The following is an 18532-nucleotide window of genomic DNA, read 5'->3' as shown; positions in this document are numbered from 1 at the left end:
ACCTGTTAAAGATCCTGAAGAATTCATTGAGACCGTCCCAGTTGGGTTTCTCAGATTACCAAACGGTGCTATGAGCTCTTAATAATAAACGATACATGGTATAACCTAAACATTAAAGTCGACTCTAAACAGTAAACCATTTACATAGTTGTGATCCTTACAAAATTATGGTAGTTTTTCGTAAATTTTAAAGTCTACTCTAAATTGGGCTCATTGAGTTAAACATTTATGTAAGTTTATATTTGTATGAGAGCTTCTAATTTCGATTTTGATTTTAAATCCAGAAGCACATTGTTTTTATTTTGTTCGATACCCGAGTTTGATGTGTATTTTTTGATACATTCATTGTATAGTTTAAAAATTTCCGAAAAATTCAATTAAAACAAGTTGACACCACATAACTTGACTGTATTTTAAACTTAATAACTACTGCATTTTAAATCGTTTCCCAGCTTACCTAAAATTCATATAAAATATAAATGTGTAAAATGTGATGACTACAAACTCTTAAAATTATTTAAACTTGGAAATCTTTCGAAGAAAAAAAAAATATTGGAAAAAGTCCAATTATAGATTTTGCAGGGAAAAAAATGTTTTTTTTAGTTGCAAATGAAAATGAAATCTCTTAATGGAATCGTCAAGGTCTAGTCAAATGCTCAATAAGCACTTAGAGATTACAGAAAAATAAAGAATTTTTAGTTATAAATTAAAAAGGGTTATACATCTGGTGTGTACATACGTACATATGTACGTGAATTCATCAAACAAGTATTCTTAAATCTCTATTTTTAATCTTAAGAACCACTCTTTGTCTCTATATAAAATGTGAAGGGAAAAAAATAAGTATACGCCTAAGTGAACTTAAGAACTTTTTTCTTTGTTAGATAAGTTGTCTTAATGTTTTTGAAAAGATTATGTTTTTAAAATTTTTAGTGCTTTTAACTTGAGGAGAAATGAAAAATAAAAACATTTTAAATTGATAATTAGTTTTTTAATGAATATTTTGTAAAAAAAAGAATTAAAATACAAAAATTATCATCTCTTTTTTATGCTAAAAAACCTTTATGGAAGATTTTTAACTTCCTATTAGATATTGTAACCGTCCGTTTTGATTTGATAATCGAATTGAAAATTTTGACATTTCTCGACGTTTCAAGGTCTCTAGTGCCTTAATAAATGATTTTTAGAGAAATGTCTTTGCGTGTGTGCGTAAAGTTGTACGTTAGGTTGGAGGGTCTGTATGGAGAAATAAAAAAGTTGCTGTATTAAATTCGAATACCTCCATTTTGTTGCAAGTTGGTAATTTTAATAATTCTACATTAAAAAACAAAATTCGGATGAAGTCTTTGGCCCTCTACCTGAGCTCAAAGTTACGACTCATAGTGTTTTTTTTTGTTTGATTAATATTCATCCACAAGTGTGAAATAACTTCATACTTATTCATTTATGAAATAAAATACACAAAAATTATGATATTATTAGCTTTATATTGACAAAAAAACTTATTAATAAAAACTTAAAAATTCATAAATAATTCAAAAACTAGCCTTAATATACCTTCATTTTTACTGTATGATGTTAATGTTTACCAGCTACTGTACTTGAAGCTTCGGTCGGTTGATTTTTTTTTGTAGAATGTCTCCTGATCACTCATTTTCTCCAATAATGGAGGTGACTTGTGACTCGGTCCAGATAATTAAGTCAATATATTGTTTGGAATTGAAGTTTAATTTTAGTAGTTTAAAGACTCTTACTGAAAACCTATGTTTTTTTCTACATTGGATAATTCTTCTTAACCCCAGTTACCGATGTTAGGTCTTTCATCACAAAGCATTGTCATTAATATGTTCTCCGGATGCGCAAAATAAGAATTGCGTTGAATAACAGGGTCAATTATGTCTCTTACGCTTGAATTGAAGCATCTTGACAAATTTACTAATTCTTATGTATCTTGGATTTCTTTTGACAAAGCAGGTAGGTTCCTTGGGATTGGTAAAAACTCAATAACAGGAAGGTTAAAACAATTTTCAAGCGCCTTTCCACTGTGTCCTGAATAGATTTGAGGTCCTAATGTAGCACCATCCAATTTAATAAATAAATGACGCAGAGGCAAGTCGTTAGCATGTAGTTGGCATATGAACCATTGCAATGGTCTCTTCAGCTTCAACTCCCACTTTTCCGACCAGTATTTGTAGCAGTACCATCGCATCCAAAAACAGACAGTTTACTTAAATCCAGTTCTCTGTCCACAAGAAAGGAGTTAATAGAATCCGCTATGGTTTTGCCTGGTAGTTTGAACCCGGCTCTGTTATTAGTGAAATATGTTCCATTACTTTGTAACTCTGTAAAATCGATGGCCTCGTTATTCACAAACCAATGTCCTGTCTTTTCTTCCATCGAAATAAATGCATTCAATGTTAGAAAGACAGTCTTTGGTTTGGAGAACTTATCTTTGTCGTTTTCTGGCCCTACGAACTTTACTTCTATCTATGACGTTTTCGACATTCGCCTCAACATTTTGAATTGTAAATACCTATTTGATAGAGAAACGAAATCGTGTTGCTTCTTACCAGTTCAATGAACGACTGAGCTTAAATAATTATTGCAAGTAAAGACAGATTTAAACTATAGAATGGCCGGCGAAATCCATTTTTCATCAACCAAATCGGAACCGCACTATGAAATTCGGTACATTACTCGTAGATTGGCGCGAGAAAACATTTCTCATCGAAAAAGTACCTACCCTACTTGCTGCATTAAGGACCGACAGTAAATTGCAATAACAAAACCATGTGTGAACCCTTTTTTCTTCCGGTATACTCGCTTAAAAAAAGAAACGATTTCGAAATATTCAAATTTTACTCTATGACTTGGTGGTATTCAAAAAAATATGGCTTCAGGTAGTATTCTTAGGATGCTTTTTAACAAATACCTTGAGAACGGCTCATCGCAATTTCAAGTTTTTAGTGTTATTTCCATAGAAAATTAAATTGTCTTTCTTTTTTGTCAAGAATACTTTTTTGTATGATTTATAATTTAAGTGTTACAGAGCCGACAAAAAAAAAGTGACCATTTCGCCTATTTTTCAAAACTTTGAGCTGGGGTAGAGGGCTAAGAAAAGTGGAAAATATTTGTTTTCTTATTTTTTACGTATAGTTAACGTAATTATGGAATCTTTAAAAGCTTGAATTTGAAAATCGAAAACAAAATTTGACGCTCCACCCTATTGTACGTGTCGGTACATCCGTACGTTCGGGAAGATTTTTTGTCGTCCATATCTCAAGAACCAGTAAAACTTAAAACAAAAAAAACTTTTATCTCGAATATTCTACGAAAAAAAAATGATTTTATCTCCAAATTATTTTATGCAATGTAGAACAACGTTTTGACATCTGGTTAGATTTTGAGAAATATAGAATTCATAGTTTTTTTTACAAAAAATAAAAATAAAAGCCTAAAAAAAATTACTAAAAGTTGGTAAAAATTGATTTTTGAAAAATTTCAAAATTAAAGACATGGGCTTCAAAATGATTTTATGTCAAAAAAGGGGCTGGGATGCGACCCACACTGATAACTTCCCATTCCGTCTGTCGATTTGTATTGCTTAAAAGTTTGTAGGTTTTCGTGTTTTGTCAAAAAAAAGTTGTTTGTTGAATCATTTTAAAAAATTTAAACATTATTAACAATATTTTGCATTTATGATGAAATAGTTTGATTTTAAAATCTATTTTAGCTAACGAGATAATTAGTCGAAAACCGATTTTTCCAAACTTACTATTTTTTGCAGATTTAAATTTTGTTTGAAAAAAAATGACTGTTGGATTTTAATAAGAAATAATAAGAAACTGAATGTCGAAAACAATATTTTCTGTGAGATTAAAACAATTTGAAGCCAATATTTGTAATTTTTAAAAAGATATTTGAGTCGTAAATCGATTTTTAAAAACTTTTATTATTTTTTTTTTTAGGTTTCTTATTTTTTGTAAAAAAAACTGTCAATTCGATTTTTCTCAAAAGATTAAATTATCTGGAAGCCATAATCTCAAATTTTTGAAAAGATATTTACCTCAAAAAAACAATTTTTACCAACTTTTGTTAATTTTTTTTTAGGTTTTACATTTTTCGTACAAAAACTGTCAATTAGATGTTTTTTAAAGTTTTACTGAATGTTGACAACAATATTTTCGAATAAAGGTAGTTTTAAGTCAATATATCAAAGTTTTGATAAGATATTTGGGTTGAAAATAAATTTTTAACAACTTTTATTTATTTTTTTGTTAAGTTTTTATTTAAAAAAAAACTGTCAATTCGATTTTTCTCAACATTTTTGAGAATGTTGAAAACAACATTTTGTTATAAGATAAAATAAGTTTGAAGCCTAGGTTAGGTTAGGTTAAAGTGGCTATTGGTTGGGAAGTCCAACACACTTAGGCCAAAGTATGGTCCGTTGTGATACCACATGGATCAGTTGATCAGCTTAACTCGTCGAACCAATTGGAGCTCCGAATGAAGCGTAGGAGACAAATAATGTCAGAATTTTTTAGATCGCTGGTATCGTTGAAGTAGTAGTCTCCAAGGTGGATTCTACGTCTTTGTGATAAGCCAGGACATGTGCACAGAAGATGAGAGATTGTCTCCTCCTCGTCCATGCAACTCCTACAAAAATCATTTGCAGGGGCTCCAAGTCGATTAGCATGCCTTCCTATTCAGGACACTTATAACATAGCTATTGTGCAATCTACTCAGAGAGATTAATTGGTTTGAGCGCCTGGCGCTAAGATTGGGCTAAATTAGTTTAGTCGCTAAACAGGTAGTGGTGTTATTCCACCTGAAGTTTGTTTTCTCTATGGTATCTTGCTTTAGCATGACTTAACATGTAGCTAAGGGGATACCATGCAAAGAGTCTTGGGTTCAATCCCTGCCTGTGCCACCTTAATTTAAAAAAAATAATTTTCGCGGGTACTGCCTCTTGCGAGGAATTGACAAATCCTTCAAGAGTAATTCTTCTCATGAAAAAGTGCTTTCTCAAATTGTAGGTCCCTTCCATTCCTGACAACAGTACTCGCACACAGAAATGGTTGAAAGTTGTAAGTCACTAGGCCCTGGTTCACAACGGACTGTTGCGCCACCCCATTGGATTGGAAGGGGATACCTATGCTAGCATTGTGAGCCAGCAGAGGTAAAGTTGTTCCGCTTTTTGCAAGTTCGTCAGCTTTGCAATTGATGAAATGTCTCTATGGCATGGCACCCAGAGAAGGTGAATGTTGAACTGTGTAGCCATCTCCGTAAGAGATGATCGACAATTTAGGGCTGTTAGTGAGTTAGTGAAGTCAGAGTCTAGGGACTTTAACGCAGCTTGGCTATCCGAGAAGATGCGTATATCATTAGTTGATATAACGTTTTCTCTAAGCCATGATAGGACTTCTTTTATAGCTAGGATTTCAGCTTGGAACACGCTACAATGATCGGGTAGACGAAAGGAGAGGCTTAAGTTTAGTCTATCTGAGTATACGCCTCCACCAACCCCATCCTCCGTTTTTGATCCGTCTGTGAAAAAGTTTATATGATCATCGTTCGAAAATGATGTATTCTCCCAAGAAGACCTGGGAGGTATAGTCACTTTGAAGCAACAGTTATTAAACTGAGGATGGGGTATGGTGTAGTCAATATTACTGTTTATAATTCTGAACGAGTTGAAAATAGTGTTGTGGCCAATGCCATTATTGATCCACATAGAGGAGACTTGAAGCCGTATGGCTGTATTAGCAGCCGTTTGCTTGCAGAAAATATCCAGCGGTATTAAATGGAACAGGTAGTACCCGTGGCATGATGGTTAGTGGGTTTGATCCCTGCCTGTGCCATTTAAAGTCTTTTCACGGGTACTGCCTCTTGCGAGGAATTGACAAATTCTCCAAGAGTAACTCTTGTCATGAAAAAGTGCTTTCTCAAATTAGCCGTTCGGATTCGGCATATAAACTGTAGGTCCACTCCATTCCTGACAACATTACTCGCACACAGGAATGGTTGAGAGTTGTAAGTCACTAGGCCCTAGTTCTCAACGGACTGTTGCGTCACCCAATTTATTTATTTTTATGGTAAAAAACCCACCCACCCAATTTTCTTGAGTGCCTTTTTTGCATTATTATCTGTATAACAAAATTTATTTGAAGTCGATATCTCTTCCGGTTCTTGAGCTATGGACCACGTAAAAAACTTCGCGAACGTACGGACATACGGACATACGAACATACGAACATACGGACATACGGACATACGGAGGTACAAACGTACGTACAGACATTGTTGTAAAAATCTTCAAATTTCGAGAAATGTCAAAATTTTCAATTTGACAAATCGGACCCATTACAATAACTTCCTATGGGAAGTTAAAAATAATCAAAGTTTAATGGGATTGAAAATCATTCACTTGGGATAATTCCTCGAAAATTTTCAAATTTCAATATCTATAAAATCTTGGAACACTGAATACCAAGTTCACACTTTTTGATTTCACTTATGTATATGTACGTCAAGACAATTTGAAAAACTGTTATTATGTATGGTAACTAAAGTCCATTAAAATCGATTGACGGTACAGTTTTGATGTCTTACAAAAGTATTTTCACACCTTAGATACATTATGTAAATATGTCAAATACAAAAAAAAAACAAGATTATAGAAGGAAGCTTGGAGTGATATTTAGCAATTATAGTTTTAATAAATGAGAAATAAGGATAGGTATCAGGTACTTATATTTGTTTTCGGTTCTGACCTCTTTATCCAAAAAAAAAGATGCTGACAAAGGCTTCTTTTGATTTGTTGTTTAAACTGAAAAAGCAAATAATCAAGTGTCATGATTGTAAAAATGTTTATTTTTCATTCAAAATAGGTAATTGCAGTTGTACTTTATCTTTTGTGTGTTCTATTTAATTAAGATAAGTGTTGCATGCTAGGTGTTTAGATTTTGAAGAACAAAAAAAGAGGCTGGGATGCGACCCACACAGTGCCGGATTAGCCTCAAGGCAAACTAGGCAGCTGCCTAGGGGCCCCGCTTGAGCTAGGGGCCCCTAGCTCTGACTACGAACAAAAAATTTTGTTGGAGATGCACCTTCAATAAAAAACAGCATTACATTTTTTATACTTGCCATAAATATAAGAAAAAAGAACAACAAAAAAAGAAACAGTGTATATGTACGTGTTTATAATGAATTATGACTCCCATGACCCATTCCATCCTAATGGGCCCAACCCAGCGATGCCAGAATGAGAGATTTTTACCTTTTTTTCGGATTTTCGACAGTCAGCTCAAATTTTTTTCACGTTTTAATATCTAATAAAAGTTAGTAGGAAGTACAACTAAAATTAACTTTCGAACAGATTCGAAAGTAGCACAAAGTAACATAGCAGGGCCCCAGTCCCCAGAAAAAAACAATATGTTCAAATGTTACAAATACAAACGCATTAGCACAGGGTCGAAGTGCAGTTGGATAATACATTTTGGGAGACGAACCAAAATGAAATGAAAATAAGAATGGATATTGTGTACATAATTTACACCCCTATTCTGGTAAACCTCACAAGTCACAAAAACCTCACAAGGTGATCATAACTTGATTTTGTGAGGATTTATTTCTCACAAACTTCTTACTAAGAAAAATAAAACTTGTGAGTTGTGACCTCCTTCAGAGCAGATCACAAATTCGAAAGTTTTTGTGACGCCAAAACCTCACAAACTCAAATTCAGCTCACCTTGTGAGGTCGTCATAACTTGTGAGGTTTGCCAGAATAGGGCTGTTAGATTAAGCAATTTTTTTTAACTCTTCTATTGTGTTCAAATAGATAAACCAACTACTGTAGTTATTTATTTTATAGAGATGGTGCAATTCAAATTTTTTATGTTGCAATCAGAGGATGCACCAGAAAAATCTAAAATTGTGGATGCCGAGAAGTTACTCAAAATAATTTCAGATAAAATGGTCCAATCAACGTTCCCACATGTTATGATAGCCTTAAAAATATATAGAAGTTTGATGATTTCTAACGCGACTGTTGAACGTCATTTTTCAAGACTAAAACTTATAAAAAATTGTCTGCGTTCATCAATGTCCCAAAAGCGATTGAATTCGTAAGCAATAATGGCGATAGAAAACGATGTTCTGGATGAGGTCAATTTTCAAGACATAATAAGCGATTTTGTTTCAAAAAAAATTAGAAAAGTCAATATTAAAACTTAACTTGGAAAAAACATTTTTCTTTCTTTTATTACATAATAATAAAATCAAAATTGAAACTTTTGCGTATGATTTAACTCTCCAGTTTTATAATGAAACCGTAAGTATACTTATACCTTATGAATGCAAGATAATTTCTAATAACTTGTAGTTAATCGAAATTGTCTGAGAACCATGAAGTTGTTATACATATATGCTTTGTTGAGATATCACTGCATATATTTACTACAGTTATTAATTTATATATCAACTGCAGACTGTTGTCTGAGATGTTTCAAATGTTTTAGTTAAGATTTATAAAATGACAGATTATAGCTGATTATTCCTCAGGAGGTTACCTACACCTTCTAACCTAGCTCAAAAAGAGCTTATAATATCGAAAAACCATCAGAAAAGGGCCCAAGAATTACTCTGCCTAGGGGCCCATGACATGGTTAATCCGGCTCTGGACCCACACTGATAACTTCCCATCCCGTCTGTCGATTTGTCTTGCTTAAAAGTTTGTCTATATGTACTCGTATCAATTTTTACCAAATTTGCGTACTATTTTTTGCAGATTTTATTTTTTATGAAAAAACGGACTGTTGGATTTTTATATAAAAATTACTGAATATCGAAAACAATATTTCTGTGAAATAAAATAAGTTTGAAGCCAATATTTCAAATTTTTGAAAAGATATTTGAGTCGAAAATCAATTTTTACCCACTTGTTTAATGTTTTTTAGGTTTTTAATTTTTTTTTACAAAAAAACTGTCAATTAAATTTTATTTTAAATTTTACTGAATGTTAACAACAATATTTTTTGAAAGATGAAAGTAGTTTAAAGCCAATATCTACAATTTTTGAAAAGATATTTGAGTCGAAAATCAATTTTTACCAACTTTTATACATTTTTTTTAGGTTTTTATTTTTTGTAAAAAAACTGTTAATTCGATTTTTCTCAAATTTGTCCTAATGTTGAAAACAATATTTCTTATAAGTAAAAATTAGTCAGGAGCTATTATATAAAATTTTTGAAAAGATATTTGACTCGAAAATCATTTTTTACACACTTTCGTTATTTTTTTCGGTTTTCAATTTTTTGTAAAAAATTGTCAATTCGATTTTTTTCAAAATGTTACTGAATGTTGACAACAATAGTTTTTGAAAGATAAAAGTAAATTAAAGCCAATATCTCAAAGCTTTGAAAAGATATTTGAGTCGAAAATCAATTTTTACCAACTATTATTCATTTTTGTTTTAGGTTTTTATTTTTTGTAAGAAAAACTGTCAATGCGATTTTTCTCAAGATTTTTCAAAATGTTAAAAACAATATTTCTTATAAGTTAAAATATGTTTGAAGCCTAAATTTCAAGTTTTTGAAAAGATATTTGAGTCGATATTCAATTTTTACTAACTTTGAGTAATGTTTTTTTTAGATGTTTATTTTTTATAAAAAAAGCTGTCAATTAGATTTTTCTCAAAATTTTATCAGATGTCAAAAACATTATTCTTCGTTGCACAAAATTGGTTTGGAGATGAAATCATATTTCAATCGTAAAATTTTGGAGGTGACACATTTTTTTTTCAGTTTTATTGATTTATAAAAAAAACCTTTATATTTATTTTTTTCGAAAAATATACCTGTTTGGTATCACGTTACAATATGTTATATACAATTTAATTCAAGTCTCTAGCGTTTTTGGTTCGTAAGATATTTAGGGTTAACCAAAATATTCACCTTTTTTTCAAACTGATATGGTAAAAAAACCACCCAAGCAATTTTCTTGAGGGCCCTTTCTGCATTTGTCTGCCTTATTATCTGTATAACAAAATTTATTTGAAGTCGATATCTCTTCTGGTTCTTGAGATATAGAGGACGAAAAAAACTTCGCGAACGTACGGACGAACGTACACACGCACGCACAGACATCTTTCTAAAAATCTTTTATTTCGACTCTAGGGACCTTGAAACGTCGAGAAATGTCAAAATTTTCAATTTGACAAATCGGACCTATTACAATAACTTCCTATGGGAAGTTAAAACACCCTGAATATTTGTAAATGATTGATTGAAAACAAAGGTTTGGATATACAATATGTACATAACATAGATACAAAAATTCTACTGCAGAAGTCAAGGTTTAGATGATGCTAAGTTCTGATTTGTAAACTTTTGTTTTAATTCACTTTAACCTTCTGACCACATCACATTTAAAATAAACAAAAACATACACCACAACAGGGGTGGCATAACACCCCAACCAGGAATAAATGAAAAAAAAAAACTTTAAAGGACAACATCTAATTTTTATTCTAACACAACAATTCATATACTTTATTAAAAACATACAAAACTTAATTCATAAAAAAATAAATATTTTTACAAAAAAACTGTAGAAAGGAAAATGAAGCAAAATCAAAATTACAGTTCGAATAAAAATGCCTGGGGTGTTATAGCACCCCTGTTGTTGTCGGAAGGTTAAGTATCGAAGAAAAATTATTATACCTAGCTACTTACATATATTGAAAACAATGATTTTGCTTTAACGGTAAATTATATTCATTAATCACCAATTTTGTAAACATAAAATGTAAATTAATTTAAGCTTCTGTAAATTCCATTGTAGTCTGTTCCAATTCACTTAAACTTAAATTTATACACCTACACAGGTAAGGTGCATAAAATATAGGAATAAAATAACTGAAGCATATCAGTGACAAAATTAAAACTCATAAAATCCAAGTCTCTTTCTTTTATTTTTACCCCAAATGAAAAAGTTATAATTTTTTTACATTCCAATTTTTAAAAAATCACTCTCTGGGATGCACATAATTATGTACGTATGTATATACATATATTAGTCACACTGATACGCCATGACTTCCTTTTCATAATTTGGTCAGCGACCATTCAAAAAATTCTCACCAATTCAGAAATTAATCATAAACTCGTCGAAGAATTGAACACAGAATAAATCTTAAACCAACTCGAAGAGTAAATAATACGAACTTATTTTATTTACTTACCGCGCCGATTGTATGTGCAAAAGTTGTTCAATTATTTATGCAGATCAGAAATAAAATCTAAACCGTTATATTCACTTGATTTTATTACACTTCTATTCTCTGGAAGAACCAAGAAATAATAACGACTGCACTATACTTGTCCCGACGACCGATGACGACGGAGACTAGACGGTGTGTCGGTCTGTGGCTGCGGTGGCGATGTTGTTTGCCACTACTGTTGTTCTTTGTTTACAACCACCTTACAAACGTTGTTGCACGCATCATCACAAAGTACATACATACATCGGGAGGTACTAATGACCTTTTGGATACACTACACTTGGGGTTCTTTCTTATATTTCTTATCACAAAGAGCCGAGACCAAGATATCCAATTCCAAGAAGCTTTCTGTACTCTCTGCACTAAACAAACAATTTGCACTTTTTATCAACAACAAACAAATAGAAATCAACAAGATGAAAATCTGTTTTATGTATTTAATTCATCTTATGTAATGAATTTCCACTTGACAAGTTTCACTTTTCCAGAATCACAAACAAAAAGAAAAACACTTAACAAAAAAGCCAGTGGAAACAATTATGGCAAAAGTATCCGCAGCGTATTATTGTAGCAGTTGCACTCGGGGAATTTTGCGTCTACATACTTCGACTTCGTTTACAAACAAAACCTGTATTATTGTTGGGTTACCTGTTAGGTAGTTTATGAATGTCCCCCTCCTTAGTTTTCTTTTTTAATTTTTTTTGTAGAGTTAGGGATTGCCTGTGAATAAATTTTGTGTACGTTTTGTACGTAGGTCGATATAAAGTGTAATTAATCGCAATTCAAGCCCGGTTTTACGAGGTTCGCTATGAATGAATCGACTTTAGATACTGATTTCAACTTACTTTTTCAAACCAAAATAAGATAGACACTGAGAAAAAGGAAAAGTTGTCGTACACTGCTGATCATTTGATTATACCGATACACATTTTGGAAGTAGATTGTTTTTTTTTTTTTTAAAATAGATTTGTATTGTTTTTAATTAAGGTAAACCCATTCAACCCATGACGTGATAGTAAGTGTGAAGGAGTGTCATGCAAGAGGTCCAATTCAATTGATGTGCAATCTAAAGTTTTCTTAAGGGTACATGCCTCTTGCCAGGAACTCCAGTTGTTGTTATAAACAGTGCTTTCTCAAATAGGCAATCGGATTCAGCATACAAATTATGATCCCTTCTATTTCCGAAGTGACTCGCACACAGGAATGGTTGAAAGTTGTAAGACACTAGACCTTAGTTCTCTACTGACTGCTGTAATTTATTTAATTACAAACACATTTAACTCCTCAAGGTACGTATATGGAGTTCACTCTCATAAGGAATTCACTAATTTATAAATTAAACGGTGATTTTTTAAGAGCTTGAGAACTTTTTTAAAAAAAATAACGCATAAAATTTGCAAAATCTCATCGATTCTTTATTTGAAACGTTAGATTGGTCCATGACATTTACTTTTTGAAGATAATTTCATTTAAATGTTGACCGCGGCTTTTCGAACATTTCGGCCGGAATAGCCCGAATTTCTTCGGAAATGTTGTCTTCCAAAGCTGGAATAGTTGCTGGCTTATTTGTGTAGACTTTAGACTTGACGTAGCCCCACAAAAAATAGTCTAAAGGCGTTACTTACCGGTCCATTCCTTGAGATGAATTGTTCTCCGAAGTTTTCCCTCAAAATGGCCATAGAATCGCGACTTGTGTGGCATGTAGCGCCATCTTGTTGAAACCACATGTCAACCAAGTTCAGTTCTTCCATTTTTGGCAACAAAAAGTTTGTTAGCATTGAACGATAGCGATCGCCATTCACCATAACGTTGCGTCCAACATCATCTTTGAAAAAATACGGTCCAATGATTCCACCAGCGTACAAACCACACCAAACAATGAATTTTTCGGGATGCATGGGCAGTTCTTGAACGGCTTCTGGTTGCTCTTCACCCCAAATGCGGCAATTTTGCTTATTTACGTAGCCATTCAACCAGAAATAAGCCTCATCGCTGAACAAAATTTGTCGATAAAAAAGCGGATTTTCTGCCAACTTTTCTAGGGCCCATTCACTAAAAAATCCGACGTTGTGGCAGATCGTTCGGCTTCAGTTCTTGCACGAGCTGTATTTTATACGGTTTTACACCAAGATCTTTGCCTAAAATCTTCCATGTGGTCGAATAACACAAACCCAATTTCTGCGAACGGCGACGAATCGACATTTCACGTACGCATTCGTGTGGTTGGTTTAATGTCCAATAAAGTAAACTGAGTGCGAAACTTGGTCACAATCGCATTAATTGTTTGCTCACTTGGTCGATTATGTAGACCATAAATCGGACGTAAAGCGCGAAACACATTTCGAACCGAACACTGATTTTGGTACTAAAATTCAATGATTTGCAAGCGTTGCTCGTTAGTAAGTCTATTCATGATGAAATGTCAAAGCATACTGAGCATCTTTATCTTTGACACCATGTCTGAAATCCCGCGTGATCTGTCAAATACTAATTTATGAAAATCCTAACCTCAAAAAAATCACCCTTTATTATCAAATTTTGGTATATCGACGAAATTTTTAAGACTCTATAAACTTCTCCTCACAAATACTTGCGCTACTGTGTCAAATCCAGCTTCTTTAACACTGATTGCGGTGTGCCTCAAGGTTGCCCCTTAAGCCCGATTATGTTCGCCCTTTTCATTGACGATGACTCCCGTGATTTTCCGGGGGGTGTTCGGTTTGAAAATATACTTATTAAGGTACTACTTTATGCGGACGACCTTGTTGTTTTGCGGACAACCCCACCACATTACAGTTACAAATTAATAGACTTAAAAACTGTTGTGATAAATGGGACCTGAATATAAACACCTCAAAATCAAAAATTATGATTTTTGAAAGCACCCGTAGAAGGAGAAACCCGCTAGAAGCATGGTCATTGAATCGTGAACCTATAGAGTTGGTTAACCAATTTAAGTATTAAGGTGTTCTATTTTGTAGCAATCTAGATTTCAGGCCCCATGTTAAGGAAAATTGCTTATAGGCAAAAACTGCAATAAACCTTATATGGAACAAAATCTTCTGCAATAAGTACATAGACATCTCAGCTAAATTTAGAGTTTTTGAAGCTACTATAAACTAATGCTTATGCTATGCCAGTCAAGTTTTTGGTTACCAAGATCTTGATGAATTTGAAATAGTGCAACGCTTCTTTTTTAAACTAATATTTAAAATTCCAAATTTTACACCAACTTACGCTATACATGTGGAATCAGGGATCCCTCCGATAATAAAAGTAACGCAAAGGTCAAATGAAAATCTTCATAAGCAAATGATGGATTTCGCATTCTGAAGGAATTTATCGCCATTTAAAGAATAGTATGAAATAGCAAATGCGCACGGATTTAATCTAAACCTTGCTACAACTTCTCTTGATAATTGGAAAGGTAGGTTTTATGAATGTATTGCGTTGGTTGATGATTTATTGTATCTCAAGTTTTTGAATAGGGCTCGAACCTCTCCAAGCAGATTGGTCTATAAGCAGCTCAATCACACTTTGTTTGTAAACAATTATTTTAATAGTAATCTTTCTGCAAATCAAATAGGTACTTTGTTTTAAGCAAGAACTGAGATGCTAAATCTGAATTACAAACCTCACTAAAATGATAATCCCAGGTGTAACCTCTGCAATCGAAATGAAATAATAATAATAACATATGGATATGGATTTCACTCTCATAATTAAACAAAAGATAGAAATATAAGCATAGGTTATTTAAATACACCTGAGGGGTGGAATCGGCTAAGGTGATAATTGATATTTTTGATAGTCAAAGTGACTATCATTTTTACTCCGTCTGTGTAAAATGATTCAACTCAATTCAATTCGATTGAACAGTTTCAGATTGAAATGGTTAAAATTAATTTTTGCCATGGTGAAATTTTAAAATGATTCCTATAAAACATCTAAATAAAAGTATCAAATTGGTTGTGTTTGAATAATATTCCTTTTTCTTATTTCTTTCGAAAGCCTTTTCAGTCACATGAATGTGTTTTTTGAACGAAACAAAGTGAACTAAGAAAATTTTTCCAGTCGTTTGTGTAAGCGTCTGATAGCTCTATTCGGAATAAACATATTTTTTTTGAAATTGACTATCACATTTTTTTGTGACAGCTTTTTAGGTATCAATTTGACTATCACCTTACGTAGATCGAATAAAAAAATTCGATCATTTTGATTGTCATTTATCAATAATCACCTTAGCTGATTTCACCCTAGCTTCGTGATTTTCTTATTTTAAAATACCCCAGAATTTTGTTCCAAAATTTGTTGAACATAAAACTTTTAAAATCTTTAGGGGCCATACTTGTATGTAAAATTTTCAAGATATATTTGTTTTTCTTTTAAAAATATACGCTGATTTTCAAAAATATTAATTAAAAATATGAAGGCCGTACCTTTAGGTCTTTCCCAATGGAAGAAATCTGAAAAAAGAAAAACTGTGACTGTAATTGTTCAGCTCTTGAAAGATTTTCCTTCCCTCGCTGGTAAAATAAAATTTGTTTCTTTTTGATTTCCAATTACCTGCGTAATGGGGATTTCCACGAGTGAAATAAATGAATTAATTTTTAATCTAGATCTTTCAAAACAAAAATGTTCCGTGTTATTGCATTAAATGGGGCTAAATAAATTGATTTTTTAACTTCCCATAGAAAGTTATTGTAATGGGTCCGATTTGGCAAATTGAAAATTTTGACATTTCTCGATGTTTCAAGGTCCCTAGATTTTTAGAAAGATGTCTGTGTGTGCGTGTAAACGAACGTTTGTACGTCCGTACGTTCGCGGCGTTTTTTCGTTGTCCATAGATCAAGAACCAGAAGAGATATCGAATTCAAATACATTTTGCTATACAGATAAAAAGGCAGAAAGATGCAGAAACGTCGCTCAAGAAAATTGCGTGGGTGATTTTGAAAAAAAGATGAAATTTTGGTAAACCCTAAATATCTCATGAACTACAAACTCTAGAGACTTAAATTAAATTTTATAAAATAAATTGTAACGTGATACTTAACAGGTATATTTTTTGAAAAAATTCAAAAATTTTACGAATACAAAATAATTTCATCTCCAAAACAGTTTTGTGTAACGAAAAATAAAGTTTTTAACATCTAGTTAAATTTTGAGAAAAATCGAATTGACAGTTTTTTTTATAAAAAATAAAAACCTAAACAAATCATTACTCAAAGTTGGTAAAAATAGAATTTCGACTCAAATATCTTTTCAAAAATTTGAGATTATGATTGTAACTAATTTTAACTTATATTGTAATATTGAAATAATATTGTTTTCAACATTCGATACAATTTTGAGAAAAATCAAATTGACAGTTTTTTTACTAAAAATAAAAACATTAATAAAAGTTGGTAAAAATTGATTTTCCACTCAAATATTTTTTCAAAAATTTGAAATTAAGGCTTAAAACTCATTTTATCTAATGAGAAATATTATTTTCCATATTCGGAACACTTTTGAGTAAAATGGAATTGACAGTTTTTTTTTATAAAAAATAAAAACCTAAAAAAAATTAGTAGAAATTGATTTTTCACTCAAATATATTTCCAAAAATTAAAAATATTGTCGTTAAACTTTTTTATTTCACAGAAAATATTGTTTTCGATATTCAGTAGTTTTTTTTTATAAAAATCTAATAGTCTGTTTTTTCATAAAAAATTTGGTAAACATTAATGTACGGTTCTTGATATCTCTCAAATTGATTTCATTCATCCAATTTGTAAAAATTTAAGAAATGCTACTAAAATTGTTAAAAATTTGTTTTCGACTAAAAATCTATTTAACATAACTATATTTTCAAATTAAACTATTTCTTTATATGGAAAATATTGTTGGTAATTTAAAATTTTTAAGAATAATTCAACTGAAAACTTTTTTAACCTAACACGAAATCCTACAAACTTTTAAGCAAGACAAATCGACATACAAGATGGGAGGTTATCAGTGTGGGTCATATCCCAGCCTCTTTTTGTATTTAAGATCAAATCTACAGATCTCGCTTTTTCGACAGATTTGCCTCTCTTTACTAACACTCATATAGGTTTTAAATAAGGTGAAGATTGGTATTTGACAGCTCTACCGCACTTGTTAACACGTACACGAAGTTACTCTAATACAATAACAAAAAATCACAACTCCAATTTTTGAAAGAAATCTGAACTTACCCATGGAAAATCACATAAAAGTGTAAATGCACCGTTTCAGAATTCATAGACTCGCTTAACACCACTTTTTTTTAATTCAAAGCATAAGACACTTGATTATTGTCATAATCGATTGCAACAGACTGTATGTACCTATTCTGTATCTTGTCGACTACATACATACCTAATATAAATTTCACAATGATGTTTGTTCTTTGTTATCGTTCAAATGAAATTTTAAGAATCCCTTGTTCTTTGAGTTGTGCACAGATTTGATTCTTTTTTTATTCTTTATTTATTTTTATTTTTCAATGAGTCGGGAATGGGAGCTAACTTCAAAATAAAAAATTAAAAACAAGTGGGGTAGCCTGCGTCGCATCAACATGGTAACGCCGGGGTAGGAGCATTGACAAAACATTGGAGCAAAACAAAGAACACAACAACCGAAAGAAAAACACCAAAGAGAGATAAAATATAAATTTACTTACAATTGTATTCCTTAATATTATTTAAAAATTTATCAATTATCAAATAAATCAAGAACCAAGTCCAAATCAGAATAAAGTTGTGTATCTATTTCCCGTGCACGTGTTATTTTTATTTATAATTTTACACCAAAATAAGAGCAATTCTATTTGCATCATTTTGATACAGAAAAGAAAACAACAATTATTATGTAAACTGTAAACCAAAGAAAATAAGAAGAACACAACGAGTCAGGGAGTCGGAGTGCCGCCCGCACCTGAATCTGAATGTGCAAGAAATTTTAATGTGTAGGTAGCTATGAGTATACTAAGGCCGCCAAACGTCATGCGTCAGATTTGCATGCAACCGACAACTTCCACTTTGGCGGAATTGACAAAAACAAATCTTGATAGCCCACATCCCACAATGAGCCAAAGCATTTTCGGGTGCTGTAGCTGTCGTATAGCCCGGGCGTAAGTGGATACAATTAAAATAATTATGCATGTACCGCAATACTTGGTATGATTATGAGTCAATCTCATTTAAATTGAATTCGAAGTGTAAAAGGTAATTATTTTGAGAAATGTTA

General features: G+C 32.0%; 1 protein-coding gene across 2 annotated transcripts in view; it reads right to left on the bottom strand.

Moving 5' to 3' along the window:
- Positions 1–18125, bottom strand: part of LOC129944167 (choline transporter-like 2) — a 61192-nt gene extending 43067 nt beyond the window's left edge. Inside the window, exon 1 of one of the 2 annotated variants that reach the window (XM_056053401.1) lies at positions 17967–18125. The gene's annotated coding sequence lies outside the window, so the exon portion shown is untranslated. Of the gene's footprint in view, positions 1–11242; positions 12107–17966 lie in introns of those variants that run through there. The other variant, XM_056053400.1, reaches the window with a different exon arrangement.
- Positions 18126–18532: the final 407 nt, after the last annotated feature.

This window comes from Eupeodes corollae, chromosome 2 (assembly GCF_945859685.1).
Source record: "Eupeodes corollae chromosome 2, idEupCoro1.1, whole genome shotgun sequence".
Classification (NCBI taxonomy): domain Eukaryota; kingdom Metazoa; phylum Arthropoda; class Insecta; order Diptera; family Syrphidae; genus Eupeodes; species Eupeodes corollae.
This window is presented reverse-complemented; position numbering and strand designations above follow the sequence as displayed.